Below are 23241 nucleotides of genomic sequence, written 5' to 3' on the forward strand. Positions count from 1 at the left end.
TTTAGCGCTTTTCTATGTATGGGGAGATGCAAGAGTCTGGGCTCACTGAAATCATTCCTTTGATGTGCACTGCAGCTCTCTGGGACCAGTCTCCTGCTTTTCTCCATCCCAAACCCCCACAGGGTGCACAGCTGCGGGTGGCTTCCCTGGCCGAGAGGTGGGCAGCGGGCAACCCGTTGGTCTCCATCCCGAGCTCCCTCAGGGCTCACCATCCCAGCTGCTGTAATGTGACGGCTTGATGGCTACAGCATCTTTTGTTTACTGATATGGAAGGCAAAATTAGTCATTCACAATAGACACATGTCTATCCAGACACACACAGCTTTTTGTAATGTACTTATACTTAATCAATTTGCTCCTCTTGGTAAAATATCAAGGGCTTCTGCCCACCTCCACACACATAGACCTACCTCGTTCTTCTTAATGCCTGAGTAGTATTTCATTACACAGATATGCAGAAATAATGGCATTCCTCTATTAATCACTTTCATCTAGTCTCCTTTTTTGGCCGTTGTTGCTATTACAATGTGGTCATAAACACCGTCACGCATATCTCTGCGCAAGCATTTCTGTTGAGCTGATTCCTAGCAGAAAATATCCACTTTTCAAAGGAAGTGGAAAGGACCAGGAAAGACCTCTGCCCCAGGCTGCAGTCAGTGTATACACAGCAGAGCTTGATGGAGTCCAAAACCTGGTCTGTGTCGGTCTGTCCAAAAGCTGGTCACATCTTCCATCTCCTGCCCTGCCTCCTGCTCTGGGGACTCTTTTAGACGGTGCAATGAACTGACTGTAAAAACCTGGGAAAGGGGTTGCAGCAGCATCCCACCTGGTTGACAGCCACTGCAAATGTCTGCAACCTGCAGTCAGTGAATCGGGAGATCGCCAACCTCCCCATGTTTGAGCGACATTTCTCAGTTGGAATCCAGCAAACTGATGGAGCCCGTCGCCGCCCACTCGGGCCGTCCCGGCAGTAACCAGCTGATGGCGGAGGATGAGATGGCGGGCATGGAAGAATTCCCCTCGGGATTACACTTGGTAACACACACCAGCCGCACCCAGGGGCTTCAAGTTCTCTTCCATTGAATTGAGGACTCAGGGGAAGAGGGGACAACGATGCCTCTTGAGTGGGTGGCCCCGAGAGAGGCTCCCCTGTCTTGTCCCCTTCCAGGGGGCAGTGGGGCTGACCTGGAATAAGAAGGCTTCTTTTCTGGTATCTCCCCCAACCTGTTTTGTCCATCTCCGCGAAGGAGGCGTTGCCTAGCAACTGGAGAGGGGCAATGACGTCCTTGGACTATTCTGTTCCGCTCCTGTGACACTTAACTCTGGTTGATTATTAGCACACGCACTGGGGAGGCGACAACCAGCCTTAGAGAAAAACGAGTTCTATAAAGTCACCAAGGGGCAGAAAAGGGACTTCTGGCCTGGCTTTGGGATGGGGTCTGGCCCCTAGGAGATTTTTCAGTTCTCAGAAAGAATCTTTCTTCCTAAACCTACAAGATTCCTTGGGCAAGAGGACAATAAGTGCTGAGAAAAGTCTTTGAAATATGAGCCATTCCATTTACTTTCTAATCTGCAAAGCTGCACGGCAAACGCGATCTTTGCTGGCCTCCCTCCCTTGACAGTTATAACCTTTATGCTTTGTAAGTATATTAAGCAACTGGAAAATAATATCGTGTAGGTAACTATGATATACCATTAATGGGCCTTCTGTATCTTTTTGTATAAGAATGTGTTAATAATTTACATTTTAACTCAGTACTGTTGACACAGTGGTAGAAAGACTTTTCAAAGAGCCGTTTCTATCACCAGGTAAATAATCCTAGATAAGCTTTGCTTACCCTGAGACTCAGGTATCTTGGAAACTTTAAGGTATGCCCTTTGGCTGCTGTCCTCCCATAGTAAATTGGCACAAGAGAAAAAAAAAAAAAGCCACCCACTTGTTCATACAGAGGAGATGTCAGGCGCATTCACATAACTCATGGTTCTGGACTTGTGGACCAGGAATGTCGCCTGCCATTTCAGTAAACAAAGGATGTTGTGGCCACCAAGTCAGCAGCCATTGCAGCCACCAGAGACTGTGCTTCCTGAGGGGATTCAGGATGGAGAGAAAAGCAGGATACTGGCCCTAGATCGTTAAGGTGCCCATCAAAGGAATGATTTCCATGAGCCCCGACTCTTGCATCTTCCCATACAGAGAGATCATTAACTTGAGGTGTCTGTTTTTCTTTAATTAACAGTAATCTTTTGATATTCCAACTACCTAGTTTTTGTTGCAAAAACTCCTATACATCCTGGCACCTCCTTGACCTCTTCAGATCAGTCCCTCAGAGCATCTGAGAGGCTGTGTCCCGGGCTTGAAGTTCTCAGTATGTCCGCCACATAAAACATAATTCTCAACTTTTAGGTTGTGCACTTTTTTTCAGTCGACAGCCTCAACGGAGGGCAAGAGTCGTGCTTGCCCAGGGCTCGGGACAAACCTCAAGGATTTCTTCAACCCTGCCAGTCAGAGTTCCTATAAAAAGGGAGGGAAAGAACTGACCCCACCTCCACACTCCCTACAGTGGGAACCACTGTTGAGATTTTGGTGTGTTTTTTAAAAATCCTTTCTCTGTATTGCGTGCGTATGTTGGTGGGGGTGGAGAAGAGTTTGCTTCTTCTTGTTATAAAGATGGGGCTGTATTGTTGGTATAGTTTTGTTTCCTGCTTTTTTCTCATACGTCTCGTTTGTGACATAGACCTATTAGCAGAATGAATTGCTATGGTGGCCACCAGCCTCCTGTTTGCAGTCCACGATGTTGTCTACATCATGCTTTGCTATTTAAAATAATCTGCTGTATTGGAGTAGGGAGGACCCTGAAAAATAACAAATCGGAATTTGGATTTAGATGATAGTGGAGGGACGCTGCAAAGCCCCGTCGAAAAAGGTTTGAACTTGGGAGCAGTTCACGTCTGCTCTCCTCAAATTTCAGGCTGGTGTTTCTGATCATTTCTGTGATATTCTAATATGTTTGCAGGGTGTCAACTTTGACCCTTTTGGTCAGATGACCCAAACCCCAAGTATACACTGGGATCCCTGCAGTCGCTTGTCTGCTCTCCTTGTTTTCTCCACTGGAGTCTTGATTCCCTTCTGGGTAAAATCCTGGCATTTCCATCATGCCGCCTGTCGACTGAAAAAAAAATACAGAACCTGAAAGTTAAGAATTATGTTTTATTTGGTGGACTTTCTGAGGACTCAAGCCCGGGAGGCAGCCTCTCAGATAGCCCTGAGAAACTGCTCCAAAGAGGTCAGGGAGGAGCCAGGGTACATAGGAGTGGTTTTTCTTTAACCTTTTTTAAAACTTTTTTAAAAAATTTAAGTATAGTTAATTTACAATGTGGTGTTACTTTCAGGTGTACAGCAAAGTGATATCTATATACACACATATACGTTGTTATACAGGAGTTTTTGCAACAAAAACCAGGTAGTTGGATCGTCGAAAGATTACTGTTAATTAAAGAAAAACCAGACATCTCAAGTGAATGAATTTAGGGTTTTTCTGTGTAAGGGAAGATGCAGGAGTCTGGGCTCATGGAAATCATTCCTTTGATGTGCACCTTAATGATGTGGGGCCAGTATCCTGCCTTTCTCCGTCCTGAATCCCCCAGGATGCACAGTCTCTGGTGGCTGCAGTGGCTGACGGCCCGATGGCCACAACATCCTTTGTTTACTGAAATGGCAGATCTGTCCACACACCTCTTGGAGCTGATGACAGGCAGCTGTGGCCACAATAACCTACCCCCCAAACCAATGAAGAATGAACAGGAGACCCCCTCACATAGCGCCATCAGCCAGGTGGGGCGCTGCCTGTGACCCCACCCACGGGAGTGGTTATGGGGTGAAGCACGTCCCCCAAAAGAGATGCTGCAGTCCTAACTCCTGGTACTCGTGGGCGTGACCTTGTTTGGAAGTAGGGTCTTTGCAGATGTCACAGAGTTTAGATGAGGTCATGTTGGATTAGGGCAAGCCTATAACAAGTGTCCTTAAAGAAGCAAGAAACGTGGACAGACGCAGAGGGAGAAGGCCTTGGGAACATAAGGCAGAGGCTGGAGTGAAGTGTCTACAAGCCGAGGACACCAGGGACTGCCAGCAGCCCCCAGACGCTGGAAGATGCCTGGGAGGACTCGCCCTGACTGGTTTCAGGGACACCTTGATCTTGGATTCTGGCCTCCAGAACCGTGAGGCAATAAACGTCCGTCGTTTAAAGTCACCCAGTTTGTGGCCCTTGGTCACAGCAGCCCCAGAACACTGGTAAAGGGGTGGTAAAGCAGGGAGTTTGGGGGACAGCATCCTGTGTCTGTAGGAACCTGGGATCCCGGGTCTCAGTGGGGACAGAGGGGAGAGAAGCTCACGGGCCGGGAGTGGACCCCTCAAAGCAGTGCCTCAAGGAACCCCACTGGGGGGTGGGGCTCTCTCAGCATCCTTCCTCCAAACCACCGCCTGGGGGTTCCTTAGCCCCATGTGCCGTCCAGCAGCAGCAGTGGGCCTGCGTCAGCAACCAGTGACGTCACTGCCCCCTCGATCCCGTCACCAGGGCAGCCTGTGGAGCAAGGGTGTTCAGCGTGGCTGGACCTCGGGTCCTGACCCCTGTGGGTCCCTGGGAGAGTCCCCTGGAGTCGACAGTGACAGAGCAGCTGTGCTGGGACGTCGAGCCATAGCGTGGAGGGAGTGACCTCGGCCAGGGTGGCCAACCTGATGGCCTGTGAGCCCTCAGAGCAGGCCCCGCCCCGCCCCCTCCTTCTCAGGCCCCTGCTGACCTGCACTCGTGGGCTGCTGTGAGAACCACAGCCCCAGGGGACAGGATCCAGCCTCAAGATGCAAAGTCCCTGAAGTCCCACTCCCGGTAGGATTCAGACTCAAACCGACACTCGGGGTCAGGGCGACGACCTCCGGTCGCCATGTGCGGGCCGCCAGAGCGTGGAGCACGCCTCGGGCTCTGTCGCCGGAGGGACCCTGGGCCCTCCAGAGTGTGACAGCAGGAGGGGAGGAGGTGGAGAAAGGACCCTCAGCCCGAGGTGCTCTCCAGTGTACCCAGGACCCTCAGCCCGAGGTGCTCTCCAGTGTACTGAGGTCCTCCGTGGCTTACTTCGCCAGTCTACACCTGCTCCCTTGCAGGTGTCCCTGGGTTCACCTGCAGCACGAGACAGAGGTCACAGGCACCCAGAGCCTGACGACACCACCAAGGGCACCTCTCCGCCTGGCAGCCACCATCCGTGAAAGGCTGAATGATTGTCCCCCAAAGACACCCACGTCCTTCCTAAGTCCTGGAACCTGTGACTCTGACCTTATACAGCAAAAAAGGACATTGCAGATATGATTCAGCTAAAGCTCTGAGATGAGGAGATGATCCTGGCTTATCCACACGGGCCCTAAATGTCCTCACAGGTGGCCTTACAAAAGGAAGGCAGAGAGAGATTTCACACACACACACGCAGAAGAGGAGAAGGCCATGCGACCACGTGGATGAGACTCATGTGCTGGGGCCGCAAACCAAGGATACCGGGCAGCCTACAGCAGCTGCAGGAGACCCGGAACAGCTTCTCCCCTAGAGCCTCCGGAGGGACCACAGCCCCGCTGGCACCTTGGCACGCCTTGCCAGCGCAGTGATGGTGATTTGGGACTTCCGGCTTCCAGACTGTGAGAGAACACATTTCTGTTGTTTTAAAACCCCTCAGTTTATTTTTTTTAAAAATATTGAAGCGGAACCTAATGTTTATTTCTTTTAATTAATTTTTATTGGAGTGTAGTTGATTTACAATGTTGTGTTAGTTTCTGCTGTAGAGCACAGTGAATCGGTTATACATATACACATATCCACTTTTTTTTAGATTCTATTCCCATATAGCTCATTACAGAGTATTGAGTGAGGTGCTTTCCTAACAGCAGCCCCAGGAAGCTCTCACGTCTTACAGGCTCTGACTCAGGACATTTCAGCTCTACGTACAGGGAGACCCACAAGATGTACAGCCCAGGAGAAAATTCCCGTCGACGTGACCTCCCTCAACGGCACCCTCATGGCTTTCTGGCCCCAAGCACTCTCTCTTTTCTCCTGCTTATTAAACCAGAGTAAGAAAAACAGAAAGAAATCTGACTTCTAAGGGGCTCGTCTTTCGTCTGACCCCCAGCCAGAAGGACAGGCCCACGGACGAGGAAAGGACACCTTGATCTGGCCCGTGGGCGGGTCTGGCCTTCGCAGCAGCGTCAGTTCCTGGGTGAGATGAGGCTAGAGCAAGGAAGCTCTAGGCCCCGCTGAGGGCCAGGCCCCTGCAGGACGGGCCGTGCTGAGGCCGAGGCCTTTCTCCCTGTCCCTGTGCAACTGTTTGTCTTGCATTTGTGGCCCAGCGAGAGGCGGGCGTCTCGGCGACACCTCTGAAAGGCTCCACGTCGAGGGGACCACTGGAGTGTTGTCACGGCAGCTGGTTTATTCTTTGGTGTTCAGTCACCTGCAAACCCAGGCTGCAGGTCCCTTTGCCAAGAGTCAGCCCTGACAGGTTTCCAGAAGGTATGAATAGAGCCAGTAGCCCGAGGACATACCTCTGCCTCAGCTCCAAATACCCACAGGTCAGGGTAGCTTAACCTTGGGACTTGGTATTTCCCCAGTGAGAACGTTCTTCACCCAAGTCATCAGGCCCAGTCCTTCTCCTCCTTCACAGCTGTGCCCAGTGCCACCTCCTTAGAGTAAAACCCCTCAACTTCAAGAAAGACCAAGATCACGGCCAGCGGGAAGATTGAGCCGGTGTAGCCAGATGATCTGGGTCAGCACTGGGCTTTGTCCCTCATTAATCCACGGGGGAAAGTCGCTCACCTTCTCCAAGTGTCTGTGTTATCAGGGTTCAGTGACACAGGACACAGGGCAGGACATCCCAAAGTTGGAGGTCATTGATGTAAAGTGCTGAGCACGGGCCGGCACAAAATTGGTGAGTGTCGGTCAGCGCTGCTGCTTCCAGGCAGTCCACCCTGATGCACAGCGCTGGGGCTGGTCAGCCTCCAAGACAGCCCCCAACCATGACTCTGCCTCTTGCCGTTCATGTCCTATGTGACCCCCCCCTAGTGACTACCTTCTAAAGAATAGAAAACAGCAGGAATGACAGGATGTCACTTCCGTGTTGAGGTCTCAAGACCAACTTCCGTCCTGCAGGGCTTCTCTCTGCTGCGCTCCCAGCTTGCACACTCCAATGAAGCAGCAGTTGTGTTAGGCTCTGGTCCACGTGGCAAGGAACTAGGGCAGCCTCTGGCCAACAGCCAGCCTGCCTTCTGATGAGCCCTGCATGCGGGCAGACCCCAGCGGAGCTTCAGTTGCCTGGGGTCCCACACGGACACCTTGACTGCAAGCTTGGGAGAAGCCCCGACGAAGAGTCAGCCCAGCCGTGCCTGAATCCCCGCCCCACGGAAACGGAGATGATAAATGTCGTTCTCAGCCACTACGCCCTGGGTTTATTTGTTAGGCAGTGATAGCTGACTCGTACAGAGCCGTGCCCTCTGCGAGCCTGCCGAGCGTATATGCCACTGTTGGAAATGCGTTTCTTCAACCCAGTCCAGGTATATTAATAACTGTCACCTACAAAGCACAAGAGCTGGTCCCACTCTCCAGAGATGGTAAATCCCCCAGTGTCTGCGGAAGGGGTGATGGGGCCACAGAGGACTGTGAGGCCCATGGCCTGCTTGATGGGCGGAGACGATCTCACAGGCAGACGGAGCTGAGAACGGAGACAGTGGACAGCTGGACGGCGGGTAGGGCTCTTGTCCCTGAAATCCAGTCCATAGATGGCTGCTGCACAAAGGCCCCCCAAGTGCTCCCTGTGGGGATCTCCCTAAAGAGGTAAGTCCTGGATCACGGGGGTCCCTGGGGCCCTGTTCCTGCACCCCGGCCAGTGTCCATCTGTCTATCAGTGCCCAGTGCCAGGCAGTTGTAGGAAGTCAAACTCTATCTCTCCGTCTTCAGCTGGCCTGAGAATTGAATGACATAAGACATATTAACAGGAGAAAAGCAGACACATTTATTCCATGTAAGTTTATTCCATGTCAGACACAGGAGCCTTCATAAGGCAATGGGGACCCCAAGAAGTGGCAAAACCTGCATGCGTTTATACCGGGTTGAACAGAGCGACTATTGCGGAAAAGTGACTAAGTACGTGGCGAGGCAAGGGGAAGGGAAGCGCTATTCTAACGAGGTCTGTTTGTACAGAGCTTCCTGGCCTCCTGGTGCCAGGAGGGCAGCCCTCAAAGGGGACTTTTCGTTGTTGTTGTTGTTATTGTTTTTTGGCCTCACAGCACGTGGGATCTCGGTTCCCCAACCAGGGATCAAACCCATGGCCCCTGCAGTGGAAGCATGGAGTCCTAACCACTGGACTGCCAGGGAAGTCCCCTCAAAGGGGACTTTTATCTCTCACTTTCAGGAGGAAAAGGGGGTCCAGACCACCCTCCTTGCAAGTGCCTTCAGCTGAATTTGATCCCTATGTCAACAGGGCAGTTCTGGGGTGACCTATTCGGTCCGCCCCACAGGGGAGAGTTTTTATGAAACTCCCCCTCGGTAAGTGAGACGCTTGGCTGTACAGAGGTCCCCCCTGTGAAAGGCCCCGGCTCCCTTCCCCCGGCTCCACCCAGAGTCCTGTGAATGCTTTTGTCAAATAGGAGAAGATGACCCTCCTTGGGACATGTGCAGACCGGGCAGCCAAGCAAGACGGGATGTGGTCTCCCCAGTGGCTATGCCCGGATTGGTCATGTGCTGGCCGCCCGGTCATGGGCCCGGCATCTCTCTGTTAACCGGTTTGAAGTCGGCCAAGCCCTGAGAAGACTGCACAAAATAGCTGAATGTAGAAGAAAACAACATCCTGGTTTCTACCCCAGCTCAGCCACTAGTCATTCATGAAGGTGTCTTAGGAAATTCCCTCGATTTCTGGAGCGAGTTCCTGCAGCTCTAAAATGAAGAGAGTTAACTCAAGTCAGTACTTCTCAAACTTCTCCACTGAACTGCGCACGCCTAATGCAGGGAAAGCTCGGGGCACCTCTCGGGCATCTTTGGCCCCGAGTCGCCTCCTGGAAGTTCAGAATGTCTTCAGAGACTTATGTTTTATCTTTAAAGGCTATGAAATATTGTCATTCTGTTACATAGACTGTCCACATTTGTTTTAAAATAAAAGTAAAGCCTCAGCCCCTTAAATTGCCCCTCTGAGATGTCTGGTTTGACCATGTGATGGTGGGGTTATCCCCCCTCACCAGCCCGACTCCACCCCAAGGCGGTCCCAGCCCCTCTGTCCCTCCCACAAGGGAGGGGAGGGTCAAGCACTCACCAAACCTCCCATCCCCACCCCCACGCCAAGCTGAGGGGTCGAGAGGATGACTCCCTGGGTTCGAGTCCCAGCTCCATCACTACTGGCTGTGTGACCTTGAGCAAGTCACTCAACCTCTCTGTGCCTCCCTTTCCCAGCACACAAAATGGAGGTGACGATATCTACTGGCAGGACTGTGGTGAAGCCTCGAGGAGCTGTTCTGTGACGCTCTTAAACGACGCCCAGCACATGGAAAGTGCTTCATGTGACGAGCGTCTCAGCCCCTTTCACCTCGAGAGCCTCTTCCGCCTGCCCCCTCACCTCTCATCACCTTCACTTCTGCCTTCAAGCCCAGATACATTTCTCTTCCATTTTAGTTTACCTTTCCCTGGCTTTCTTCTCCCCTTACCTCTCTCTCCCTCTTTTTTTGTTCTACTTGTGACCCTAAGATGACCTCAGGGGCTGGGGCTCAGCATCAAAAGGCTGAAGGTCACGTGCCCTTGACTGTTGCGCTGCCGGTGCAGGAACCCATCCTCCCGTGGCCACCAGCACGCTTCGAACCCTGCGTCCAGCACGGGCACATGGCTGACACGAAGGGTGGCCTCCTTCACAGTGAGATGCACGGGAAGCCGCTTACGAAGCGCGCAGGGCCATGCGCACTGGCAAACAGAGGCGGTCCAGACGCGCCCGCGTAGAGGACCGCTAGGTAATGCACGACGCGTTCACGGCGTAGAGCGCCTCGGAGGCACACCTGAGGCAGAGGTCTCCGTATATCCTAGCACTGAGAAGCTTTATTGAAAATTTTTAAATATTGCACAGTGGCCTCCAGACCAAAAGCCTAAAGCTGTTCTGCTCGCAGCAGGGCAGGGGAGCCGGGACACCAGCCCTTCCCGGGCCCCCCATGGTGGCCCCTCAGCCCCGTTGGGCTGCGACTGCAAACATCACCGTAGAGACTATGGGATGGCGCAGGGGTGTTCGTGCTGTGCTATCAAGTGAACGAAGAGGGACCCCCAATCCTACAGTTTATCTCTCTCTCTGGCACAGGGCACATTAACTGTCTCAGTTCATTCGGGCTGCTGTAACAAGTGCTGCAGCCTGAGCTGATGAACACGCAATTCATTTCTCCCGGTCCTGGAGGGCGCAGCGCGGTCGGTGTGGGTCCTCTTCCGGGCCTCACACTTCTCACTGCGTCCTCACATGGGGAAAGGGCAAGGTGCTCTCTGGGGTTTTTTTCATAAGGGCTCCACCCAGGGGTCGTAATCACCACCCAGAGACCCCACCTCCTAACATCACCTGGGACATTAGGGTGTCCAGATTTGAATTTTTTTTAATATTTGTTTATTTATTTATTGGCTGCATCAGGTCTTAGTTGCAGCACGGGGGATCTTTCGTTCTGCCTCGCGGGCTCTTCGTTGCGGTGCGTGGGCTTCTCTCTAGTTGCGGCCTGCGAGATCCCGAGCGCGTGGGCTCTGTCATTGCGGCATGCGGGCTTAGTTGCCCCACGGCATGTGGGATCTTAGTTCCGTGACCAGGGATCGAACCAGCGTCCCCTGCATTGCAAGAATCTGTCGATTCTTAACCACTGGACCACCAGGGAAGTCCCAAGATTTGAATTTTGAGGGAACACAAGCATTCGGACTATGACACTTACCTCCAGAAAACATTGAAAAGACACCAATTTGTTATAGGTGATTTCTGGATGGTGAGGTTACAGGTGGTTTAAAGCTTTTCTTTTTTCTTGAAATTTTCAAAAAAATTTAGCATAAACTTATATGACTTTTGTATTAAGAACAAGAGTCAGTAAAATCCTCTTTGAAGGCAATAGCAGCTGAAATCGACGCCCTTAGCTGAGGGCAGTGTAGGATGAGAACAGCAGGGACAGTGCTGCAGGGCCTCAGACCCGGCCCTGACGCTGGACACGGCGAACTCCATCGCAGGGGCCCTGGGAGCCAGTGGGAGTTATGCCGGGAGGGATGAATGGACCGTCCCTTTGGGTATATTGTGGGGGACACATGGGGGTGCTTAGAGGAACTGGATGGACAGGAGGGATGGAACGGTGGGTGGGACCAGCAGGGTGCGTGGCCTGCTTGCATTCCGTTGTGAGGGGCCTCACAAGGCCGTCCTGCAGGGATGGCCCATGTGCACAGCCCACTCTGCATCTCCCTTTAAGGAACCAGCAAAGTGGATGTGTCATCGACAACCCAGTGTTAAAACACCACCATAGGCACCGTCCTTGGAATTAGCTGCAGCCGACTTGCCTTCCAGGCTCCCACAGGCAGGATGGAGAGACAGAAAGGGGGAGGGGGGAGGAAGCAGGCGGAATGGGCCAAGGTCCAGCCTGCGGAGGTGAAGCCAGCTGAGTGGTGTGGGACAAGGGTGTGACCCCCGGCTGAGTGGCAGGAGAGGGTGGGTGGTTAGGAAGAGCTGAGCTTGGGCTGTGGGCAAAGTCGCTGAGGACAGCCTGGGAGGAGGGGCGGATTGGAGGAGAGGAGGGGTCAGTGGTGGGGTGATGGGGGAGGGGAGGGTGGTGAACAGATGGGAGCATGTGCCGCGATTAAAAAGGAGCGGAGCCCTTCCCTCATAGGTCCCTGATGTGGGGTGAAGGGTGTCCCCCAAAAGATGCACTGAGATCCTATCCCCCAGCACCCTTGAAAGTGACCTGATTTGGAAATAGGGTCTTTGTAGATGACGTCAAGTTCAGATGAGGTCAGGCTGGATTAGGGTGGGCCCTGATGCAGCGACTGGTGTCCTTGTGAGAAAGTGGAGACACACAGATGCATGAGGAGAAGACCGTGTGAAAACAGAGGTGGAGACTGGAGTGATGGAACCACAAGCCAAGGGCTGCCGGCAGCTACCAGAATCTGGGAGACGCAAGACAGCATCCTCCCCTGAGGCTTCAGAGAGAGCACAGCCCTGCTGACACCTCGAGTTCAGGCTTCCGGCCGCCAGACTGAGAGAGAAGAGGCTTCTGCTGTTTAAGCCCCCAGCCTGCGGTACTTTGCTAAGGCAGCCCCAGGAAGCCAACGCTGGTCCTCGCCGACACTCCCCATCGCACGGTGCCTGCCTGGTCCCTGACGGACACGCAGTGAGCCTGTGAGCCAGGACCACCCCGGACCCTCAGACAGGCCTCACTGCAGGGGGCCTGCACCTGCACACACACACGCACACCCCCCCAGAGACATCGGGCAGAGGCACCTGAACAAAGCAAGATCAGCAGGGAAGGGTGCGGGAGGTGGGGACGAGATCAGGAGACGGAGCCCTTGCAAAGGGCCGTCTGCACCCCGAGAGCACATGCCGACTGGGTTGCGGGGGGCGTGAAGCCAGTCGCTCCGGCTGGGCGGCAGAGGCGCACAGGCTTGGGGCGGGCGTGTCCACGTAAGCCTCAAGCCACCCTGCCCTTTGGGCACCACCGGACACCCTCCTCTTGCCACCTCCCCACCCCCAGGACAAGCCCCGGGGGGCTGGGGGGACAGAGCACTCCTGGATGGAGATGTCACCGAGTCCTTCCTAGGACAGCGGCCGGGTGAAGAGGGTGGTGCGTGCAGAAGTCGCCCTGCTGGGCGGTGGGGGACAGGGGGCCTTGTGCGACTGCCCGGGTCACAGCCCGCGAGGGCAGCCTGGGCCAGGCGCTTGTCCCAGAGGGACCGGGTGGTCCTCACAGGGCGGAAGGGCCAGGGCCGCCTTGGGGACTGGAGTGTCCTGCATAGCAGGTGTTAAATGATCCAACACGGAGGCTGTTCAACAGATACGGCTCGACGGCTGCGTAAGCAAACCAAGATCTAAGGCTGCAAACGCCTCCCGGTTCTGAAATCAAACCCGAAGGACAACCAGTCCTAACAGCCCCCTGGGCCTTCAGCTACACCCATCAGGAGTGGCCCGCTTTCGATGTCCCCGCCTCCGTCTGCGAGGGCTCCTCGCCACTGCTGGTTTGGGCGCTGCCCCGTTCCAATCAACTTTTGCTCAGATAAACTCTGAAAATGTTCACGATGCCTCCGTTTACCTTCTCACAAGGAAAGAAGCCGCGCCTGTCGGCCAGAGCACACGCTCACCGCCGCCCTGGGGGGGAAGCAGGTAGGGACAGGCCCCTGGAAGGGATCTGAGGCTCTTCTATTCTATATGCAAGTGAGGAAAGTGAGGCCAAGAATAATGAAAGGTGCAGCATCATGAGTTGAGAGCCAGACTCCGGGCTAGTACGCTGTGTCATTTAACCACCACAGCCCCATGGAGGGTGTTCCTAGTGACCCACTTTACAGATGAAGCAACTGAGCCAACACAGGACCTTCCCCAAATTCTTGGGGCTGCAGAGGCGCAGCGGGGCTGAAACCTGGGATGAGGCTGGTGGCGTGGCCTCCTGCTGCCTCGACTTACCAGCGCCCCTCCCCCGAGCCGGGACTCTAACCCACGAGGTCCCGATGCCCTTCCCCAGCGCGGAGCCAGGCAGTGGTCAGGCCAGGCTGTCCAGCCAGGACGGGAGGGCAGAGGCTTGCGGGCCAGGCCCTGAGCGCTGACAAGGGGCCGCACAAAAGCTGCTGTGCAGTGGGCGAGGCCAGCCCCAGGCCAGGTCCCCGGGGCTGTGGAAGACCTGGGCCCAGAGCCTGGAACTGTGGCTTGGTGGCTTCAGGGAGGAGCCCAAGGACGCTGGAAGCCCCGGGCGCACACCGTGCTGGCGGCGGCTGAGATCCTAGACGTGTTCAAGCCTGACACGAGATACCAGGAGACACCACTGGCTGGGACGTTGTTCTCTGGCTGCTTTTCATTCGGGATTCTTCTCGCTGTCTCAAGTTAAGGAAGTCTGGGGCTCTGCATTCTTGAGGTTTCACAACTCTTCACCCGGAGCGGTGGCTGGGGTTCTCATCCCTCCCCGTTCCCTGGGGAACCTCTCTTGTTTTTGCCCATGGCTCCAGAGGTCCTGAGAGGCCCTGAGTGGGCGAAGCTGATGCTATGCCTGCCTCGCTTTTGTGCGGGCTTCTTTCCAACCCCAAAAAGCGATATCCAAGTCCTACCCCCCAGTACCTGTGGATGTCACCTTATTTGGAAATAGGGTCTTTACAGATGTAACCAAGGAGAGATGAGGCCAGGCCAGAGTCGGATCCCTTAACTCCCTCCCAGCCAGGCCTTGCTTGTCTGACCCTAGGCTGTTGCCTTACTCCCCACTCCTCCCCACCCAGCCCCAACTATGGACTTGGCCGTGGTCCTAAGCAGCCTGGCCCAGACCCCCTATCACCCCACCTCCTGCTACTCCTTCAGGCAAAGCCTTGTCCACCCAGATCAACGGCCCTGCCAGTCCATTCCCACCCGCCCGCTTTAGCTTGCTCTCGCAGCCTGGAAACCTCCATTCATACGTCTCCTCCTCCAGGAAGGCTTCCAGGAAGCCCCCGTGTTGTGGAAGAAGCCCTCACACTGGCATTTCCCACACTGTTGGGTTAATCATCGTCCATGCATGGGTGTCCTCTGCTGGACGGCGGCTTCCCTGCTGGCAGGGACTGCGGTCACGCTCGTGGAGCCCCTGGTTAGCACGGGGGCTGGTTCCCACGGGGACACCATGAAGGTCAGGGGAGCAGGGAGATGATTCAACAAGGGCGAGGGGTTAATTCACTTCCATTGTCCATGCGTTTTCCCATTTTTTTGGCCCCGAGGCAGCGTCTTTTCCTTGGTCCCAGAGTTCCTGTGCGGTAGTTAATGATGGGGATTAGACCGTAACAATGAAACTCATCTATTCATCCAGGTTCTGGGACTGAGGCGGGAGGAAAGCGGGCTGGCACCAAAGACTGAATCAAAAGGGCAAGTAGGGGGGGTGAGTGGGTCAGAATCGCTGGCTGGGGACAGGCATGGGGGAGATACGGGAAGGGGAGGTCGGGGGGAGCCAGTGAGCCCTGGGTGGGTACCCCTCCACGCTGGTCCTCTGGGGGCGCAGTCAGGGGATCCACGCCCTGCAGCCAGTTTTCGACTCTGTCACAACACGGCACCTCGAGAATCTCACGTCACCATCCAGCTGCTCTAAGCTACCTGCTCTGGCTTGTTCGCTGAGAAGAGCTTGATAAAATCTCTGTCCTGATTTTGACGTCAGCAGCGCAGGGATTGCAAACACCCGTGAGGAATCCAAAGTGCCACAAGCCGCTGAGACTCGAGGGGAATTGCGTGAGGACGGTGCCCCCTCACCTGCCTCAAGGGGACACTGGGAGATATGCCTGTGCTTCCAGCCCTCACGGGAGCTGCTGGCTTCCGCCTCTGGGTCCCCGATCACATGGCCTCCTCCCCGGCCAGCCACTCTCAGCTAGAGGTTCTCACCATGGTCACCACTCTGCTCTCAAAGCTTCATTTATTCTCTTTTAAGAACATTGTGTGTGTGCCTATGTGTGCGTATAAACATATAGAGGCGTATAATTATGACTGAATTGTGTCCCCTCAAAATTCATATATTCCAGCCCTACCCCCAGCACCTCACCATGTGGCCTTATTTGGAAATAGGGTCATTGCAGATGTCATTAGTTAAGATGAGCTCACACTGGAGTAGGTGGTCCCTTATGCAGTGTGCCCGGTGTCCTTATAGAAAGGGGACATTTGGACAGAGGGACAGGGAGTTGCTATGTGAAGATGAGGCTTCTACGAGCCTAGGAGTGACAACGATTGTTAACAAACCCCCAGAAACTGGGGGAGAGCCTGGATGGATCCCCCCTCAGAGCCTCACAAAGACCCACCCCTGCGGACAACCCCAGCTCAGAGCTCTGGCCTCCGGAAAGGACTGTGAGAGAACAAACTCCTGTTGCTTAAGCCACTCAGTTTGTGGTACTTCGTTACAGCAGACCCAGCAAACTAATACCTACAGACATATACAAAATACATGCCTATTGAACAAATATGGAAAATATAAAAATAAAGACGAAAATAACGACCCTGCCTCTCAGAGTAGCACACTTTTTGGTGGATGTCCTTCCAGTTTTTCGCCCCATGTGTGTAGGTATCAAGTTGAGTTCACACTGTGTACTTTTCCTTTAAAATACACCTATTTTCCTGTACTATTATTTGCTCCTTGAAATGGTTATATAATACACCATCAACTAGCTAAGCCATTTCATTTCATTATTTCCAATTGTTTGCAATTGAAAAGAAATGCAAATGAACATCCTCCTGTGTAAATCATTTCCTGCATTTCTGAGCGTTTGGGTGAACCTACCCAAGCTGCAGGGAAGGCCTCCACTGTTTTAACCCAACTGGGTGAGTCCATCCTCTTAGCCCAGAGTGACCTTGGCCTATGGTCATCCGTGTGAGATGGGTTCAGAAATGAACCTGCAGCCTGCCTGCTGCCATTGAGGCGTGGGAGACATCTGCCCTCACAGGGGTGGAGGGAACACAAGGCTCTGGGCTCTTCTGAGAGACATTTGGGAAACCAGCCTGCTTTTCTCCTGGAGGGTGCAGTATAAAGATGTGATGCGTGGAACCGCTGCAGCCTTTCTGTCACCGTGAGGGAAATCCCTTGGGGTAGAGCCGAGAGACAGAAGGCAAACAGGCCCTCGGTGACACCACCCATTCCCAGACTTTCCAGGAGTGAAAGCCAAGGGATCTGGAATGAAAGCAGGACTGAGCCAACGTTTGTATCATAGAAAGTCCTGATGGATGCAACCTCTGACAGCTGCCACAAGCGAGGAGAAAAGCTAAGAAAAGCACACTGGCCCTTCCGCTCATACTTGGCCCTTCACACCCTGCTTTGTCAATACTTGTCTCACCGTCCTGTGGAACTTGAACTTGGAGATATTAATAAAAATCCCTCTGCAGACCCATTCGGACATCGGTTCACCAGACCAGGTGGCAGACCCAGGTCATCGTGGGTGTCCACGGGGTTCCATCCATGTGGAGGGACCATGGGTCAGGCCGGGCTCGTGAGGCCTGGGCAAGCACTTTTGTCCTCCAGGGCTGGAGGAAACAGGCTAGAATAAGGCTGTGTGAACAGCAAACTGTGCGGATATGGGGCAGTCCAGCCCCTCCTCTTTTGTTTCTCTCCAATGTAGGATTCACTGGTGTAGTGGGTTGAATGGTGTCCCCCCCCAGAATTTGTGTCCATCCAGAACCCCAGAATGTGACCTCATTTGGAAACAGGGTCTTTGCAGATGTAAGTGGTTAAGAGCCTGGAGATGAGATCACGCCGGGTTATCCGGATGGGCCCTGGATCCAATGCCTGCTGTCCTTGTCAGGAGAGGAGCAGACACAGAGACACACAGTGATGGGAAGACAGGGCAGAGGCCGGAGTGACGCGCGTATAATCCAAGGAATGCCAAGGACTGCCAGACACCTGCAGGAGCTGGAAGAGGGGCCTGGGTCAGATTCGTCTTCGGATCCTCCAGAAGGAACCAACCTACCCACGACCTGATTTCGGAATTATGGCCTCCAGACTGGTGACGAGAATAAACTCCTGCTGTGTTAGACCACAGAGTTTGTGGTCACTCGTTCTGGCAGCCCTAGGAACCTGACACCTGGGAACTCTGGCTCTAAAACTAAAGGCCACCCCCAGGCCCCCTGCTCAGTAAAGAACCCCTGTGATCTTAAGGCGTTATCAGGCCGCATGTCTGGAGAACTGGTCCAGCCTCACTCATCCTGTGTCCAGTGGCACCTAATACCCCTTAAGACAGGAAGAGGTGCTCTGAGAGAAAAAGTGTCAGGTCTCATGGAGCTTGGTGGCCGCCTCACGTTGCTCCAAAACTCCCTGTTATAGGGACCTTCATATTAGCGCGTCACCAGCTCTGAGATGGATGGCCTGGAGGAAATAGAAAACTTGGAGAATTTCTCCAGGCAGAGTTTCTGTTCATAGACTCTTTTCTCTCATCAAACACCTACAAATACATCAGAGAGCCAGAACACACTGTGGGCCTCGACGCTGTCCCGCACTGTGATATACTGTCTTCCTGGTGAGAGAAGGGGACACCAGAGTCCCAGGCAGATCTGCGTTAAATTTGCAGACCACAGAAAGTCATTTATTTCTTTTTTCAGCATAGAATTGAGCTGACGCAATGGCACGGGAGGTGGGATTTGGGGAGAGGGACATACATACGTGCTAGGGAACTTCACAGCTGTTTCTGCCCAGAAACCTGTGCTGTGCTCACCAGTTCCTCCTTGCCGCGTAGCTGTTCCCAGGTCAAGAAGAGAGAATGTGGCCCAGCCCCGAACTGTGGATCCAGGGCCGTCTGAGACGCGGCTGGTCTGATGGAGTTGGTGTAAAATGCACACAGCCTACTAGAGAGTGGACTTGAGGATATGGGGAGGGGGAAGGGTAAGCTGGGAGAAGTGAGAGAGTGGCATGGACACATATACACTACCAAACGTAAAATAGATAGCTAGTGGGAAGCAGCCGCATAGCACAGGGAGATCAGCTCCATGCTTTATGACCACCTAGAGGGGTAGGATAGGGAGGGTGGGAGGGAGACGCAAGAGGGAGGGGATATGGGGATATATGTATACGTATAGCTGATTCACTTTGCTATACAGCAGAAGCTAACACACCATTGTGAAGCAATTATACTCCAATAAAGACGTTAATAAGTAAGTAAATAAATAAATAAAATGCACACAGGCCTCCAAAGACGGTGCAGAGCCAGGAATGTGCAATGTCTCACCCGTAACATTTTATATCGTTACATATTGAAATGTTATTATTTTGGATATGTGGAGTTAAATAAAATTTACTGATGAAATTAATTTAATAACGTATTTTAATTTTTAACTGTTTTTGAAGTGGCTACATTCCCACCAGGCAGAGCTGCGACTAGGGCTCGGGTGTCCTGACTGCCCAACTGCGGGAGGAGTGGGGCTCCCCTTGGACCCTCCCAGGCTTCCCCAGAAGAAAGATGTCAGCTTGCCCGGCCTGGGAGATTAAGGTGCAAGTTCCCAGGGGCTTCTGGTGCTCATACTTAGGGTACAGGGTCTAGACTGGGGCCACTGGAGGAGAGGCAGGAGTGGGGAGCCTTCCCCCGGCCGAGAAACGGGATCCCAACTTTTCTTCTCTTTCCGCTCACCGTCCACTGACCCCACTTTATGGAGGGTGGCCTTCACGGTCCACAGAACCTTTGCTGGACGACCTTGGGAACAAGTGTGTGTTCTGCTCATTAATCCTCATCCAGTAGAAGCAGGTCTGCGGCTGCACTTGGCGGGTGGAAGGTCATGGAGTCCTCGGCAAGTTCTTGGAGGACGCGGGCTGGGTCCGGTCGCTCTGGGACCCCTTCTGGCCAAGCACAGTGCTGAGCGCGTGCTGGGTGGTCTCCAATGCCCGAGGATGTGAATGAAAACTATTGCCTGCCATTCCAGTAAGCAGAGAGGTTGCGGCCATCAGGCCATCACATAACAGCCACCCAGATGGTGAGCCCTGAGGGGACTCGGGATGGAAAACAGGAGGCTCGCCACCTAGCCCGCAGCCACTGCAGCCCTCCCCCGAGCCCTCCCCCCCCCCAGCCCCCAGAGGAGACTCAGGATGAGAAAGCACAGGGTTCTGGCCCCAGAGGGTTGAGGTGCACAACAAAGGAATGATTTCAGCGAGCCCGCACTCTTGCGTCTTCCCATAAGTAGAAAAGCACTAAATTCCTTGACTGGTGACGTCTTCTTTAATTAACAGTAATCTTTGATGTTCCGACTGCCTGGTCTTTGTTACAAAACTCCTCTATATCCTGGCTCCCCCTCACCTCTCCAGGGCGGTCCCTCAGAGCTATCTGAGAGGCGGCCTCCTGGGCTTGAAGTCCTCACCGTCCTCCAAATAAAACAGGATTCTCAACTTTTAGGTTGTGCATTTTTTTTCCGGCGACGATAGAAAGCAGGGGTTGCTGCTTTCCTGCCTCACAGTCTGTGCAGCTCACTCGCCCCCCACAAGGCCTGGGGGCGTGTGGAAGAGCCCTCTAGGATTACAACCTAACCTTCTCTTAAGAGTAAAAGACCTTTCCTCTAGCTGCGGGGGGTTGAGGCTGGCTTCGCTCTCCAGCTAACAAAAGGCAGAACAGCTACAGAGCAGCATGGGGGAGACCTGGTGCTCCCGGCCAGCAGGGGGCAGTGTGGCGCGTGTCTGCTCACCCAGGGCCCTGCCTCTAAAGAAGGGATTGCTTGGCGGGGTCCCCTATTAAATAGAAGATCCAGATCTGTGGCCATAATCATTTACTAAGAAAGTTCAGGCGGTGCTTGGGGGCTTTTGCTGCTGCAGGCGTTTCCAACACTGACTCGATAACTTTAAATCACACAAGCAAATCTAAATAAAAGTAAAAAGATGGACCTCAGAGAAGTTTCTGGGAGGTCCCAGCAGCAACCTGTCCTGGCAGGGGAAACGGAAGCAGTCACGGGCCTTAGCACCTCTCCCCACAGGCCAGCTTCTGCCAACGGTGAATGACCTTTAGGACTTTCGTCCTTGAAGAGGTGCCCACGCACGACTTACTAATGTATAATCTATAATTTACTGCACATACGTTAATTCTCCCCCTAAAGCATGAACCCTGTTCTGGTCATTTCTCAGCGCTCCTGAGGCTGAGGGACGTCAGCCCCAGCCAGTAGAGGCATATCTGGACCCTGTGCAGAAGGGGTTTGGGGATCTCAGTGTGAGGCAGGAGGTGCCGCGGCCAGAGAGGGGGGCCCTTCAGCATGTCACCAGGTGTCGGCCCCTCGGGGGCAGGGATGCAGCGGGCAGCTGGGACTGCACCGATGGCTCTTCGCCTCAAAGTGGGAGGAAGCATCTCTGCGATTCCTGTTTGCTGGAACCTGGCTGAACCTGACCAGGACAGACAACTGGGTTCAGAGCTGCAGCTTCCAGACGAGGGAGCTCTCTCCCTTGCCTTGACGGGTGAGCCCCTACACTTTCCACACCTTCTGGTCTAAGCCAGCAGTGACCTGGCCCTCCCCTGGCGGCCTCAGCTTCCACAAGCCCAGAAGCACAGGATGCTGGACGCAAAGCAGCCTCCCCACCCGGGGAACCGCGGGGCGGGCAGTAGAAATGTTGAAGCCCACCTCCCATCCTTTTGCAAACACATGCTCCGTATTTGGGAAGATGGGGTAGAGGGTCCCTGTCCTTGTCTGGAGCACTGCAACAACTGAAGAGGCAAGAACATTAAATTTTTTTCTTTTATTTATTTATTTATTTTTTTTTTAGCAAAACTGGTCCCTGCTGAATGCCTTGAATTCTGTTGCTCAAGCCCCAGACTTCCTGGAGTTGCTGACTGTGGTCGAGGCTGAGCGAAGCGAGGGCTACCGGCTGAGCTCCCTGTGGACCGCGCACTGGGGGCAGGGAGGGTCTGTCTAACTGATCTGCACCCTCCACACACGCACACACATCTGGCCCACAGCACGCCCGGGCTGTCCAGCTGGGAAGGGTCTCAACCTCGTGGAGGGCATCCACGCAGTGGGTTCAGAACGCACCCTTCTCATAAGAAAGGCAGAGCCACCCAGATTCCTTTCCCGCCTCTCTCTGCCAAGACACACACATGTTAATTCTCCCCCGGTTTTAGGTTGAAAGGAATGTGTGTTCGCCTGCAGCGACTTTAGCCTCGGGACTTGAATGGGGCTTTGATCGGATCCTGGAGCGCAGTGTGGGAAGCTCGCAGCTCCCGGGCCTGGGAACAAGCCCAGGCATCCCCGCTCCCGGCCTCACGTCTGCCTTGTGCCCTCCCCGTTCCCCTCCCTGCGGTGCTCCACAGCGGAGCCACCCTGGAGAAGATTCCCAGGAGGAGGATCCAGATGTCTGTGTGCAAACGGCCTTCTGGCTTCCATGCTCTGAGAGACTGCACGCGTCTCCCTGAGCTCAGCAAGTGGAAGCGCCCTTCACGCCTCTCTGTGTCGCTTATTTAAATCAGCCCATGTCTACGAGTCATTTATTCATTCACTCCTCCTGCAAACCTGTCCTGCATCCCTCCCACACCGCGATGCCGGGCTTCATGCTGGGATGGAGAACGGATCACTCTGAGGCCCTTTCTCCATGGACACGCCAAGCCTAACTCAGAGAACATGCTAAAAATGGAGGCTGAAAGAGAGACTTTCTAGCCTCTGTAGTTGGTAGATGGGAGAGGAGAGACAGAGCATCCTAGACAATGGCAATTTTTCTTAAAGATCTTAGTTTATAGAGCAGTTTTAGGTTTACAATAAAATTGAGAGGTAGGTACAGAAATTCCCCCTTGACCCCACTTGCCTATCTTCCCCGCATGACCAACATCACTCCCAGAGCAGCACATTTTTAACCAAGGATCAGCCTACACTGGTACATTATAATCTCACCCGGAGTCCGTAGCTTACATGAGGGTTCACTCAGTGTTTTACATTCTATGGGTTTGGACAAATGTATAATGACATGTACGTGTCATCGTAATATCATATAGAGGATTTTCACGACCCCAAAATTCCTCTGTGCTCTGCCTGTTCATCTCTCCCCCGACCCACTCTCTGACAACCACTGATTTTTTTTTTTTACTGTCTCCATAGTTTTGCCTTTTCCAGCATGTTGTATAATTGGAATCATATAGTATGCAGTCTTTTCAGATTGGCTTCCTTCACTTAGTAATCAAATGCATTTAAGGATCCTCCACGTGTTCTCGTGACTCCATAGTTCATCTCCTTTTAGCACTGAATGATATTCCGTTATCTGGATGGGCTGCCCTTCACCGACTGAAGGACATCTTGGTTGCTTCCAAGTTTTGGCATTTATGAATACAACTGCTATAAACATCCATGTGTAGGTTTTCATGGGGACGTAAGTTTTCATCTCCTTTGGGTAAATACCAAGGAGCACAATTGTTGGGTTGTACGATAAGAGTACGTTTAGTTTCGTAAGAAACCTCCAAACTATCTTCCAAAGTGGCTCTACCATTCTGCATTCCCACCAGCAGTGGATGAGAGTTCCTGTTGCTCCACAGCCTCACTAGCATTTGGTGATGTCAGTGTTCAGGATTTTTTTTTTTTAAAGATAGGTACTTTATTTAATTAATT

This window comes from Stenella coeruleoalba (assembly GCF_951394435.1).
Source record: "Stenella coeruleoalba genome assembly, chromosome: 5".
Classification (NCBI taxonomy): Eukaryota; Metazoa; Chordata; class Mammalia; order Artiodactyla; family Delphinidae; genus Stenella; species Stenella coeruleoalba.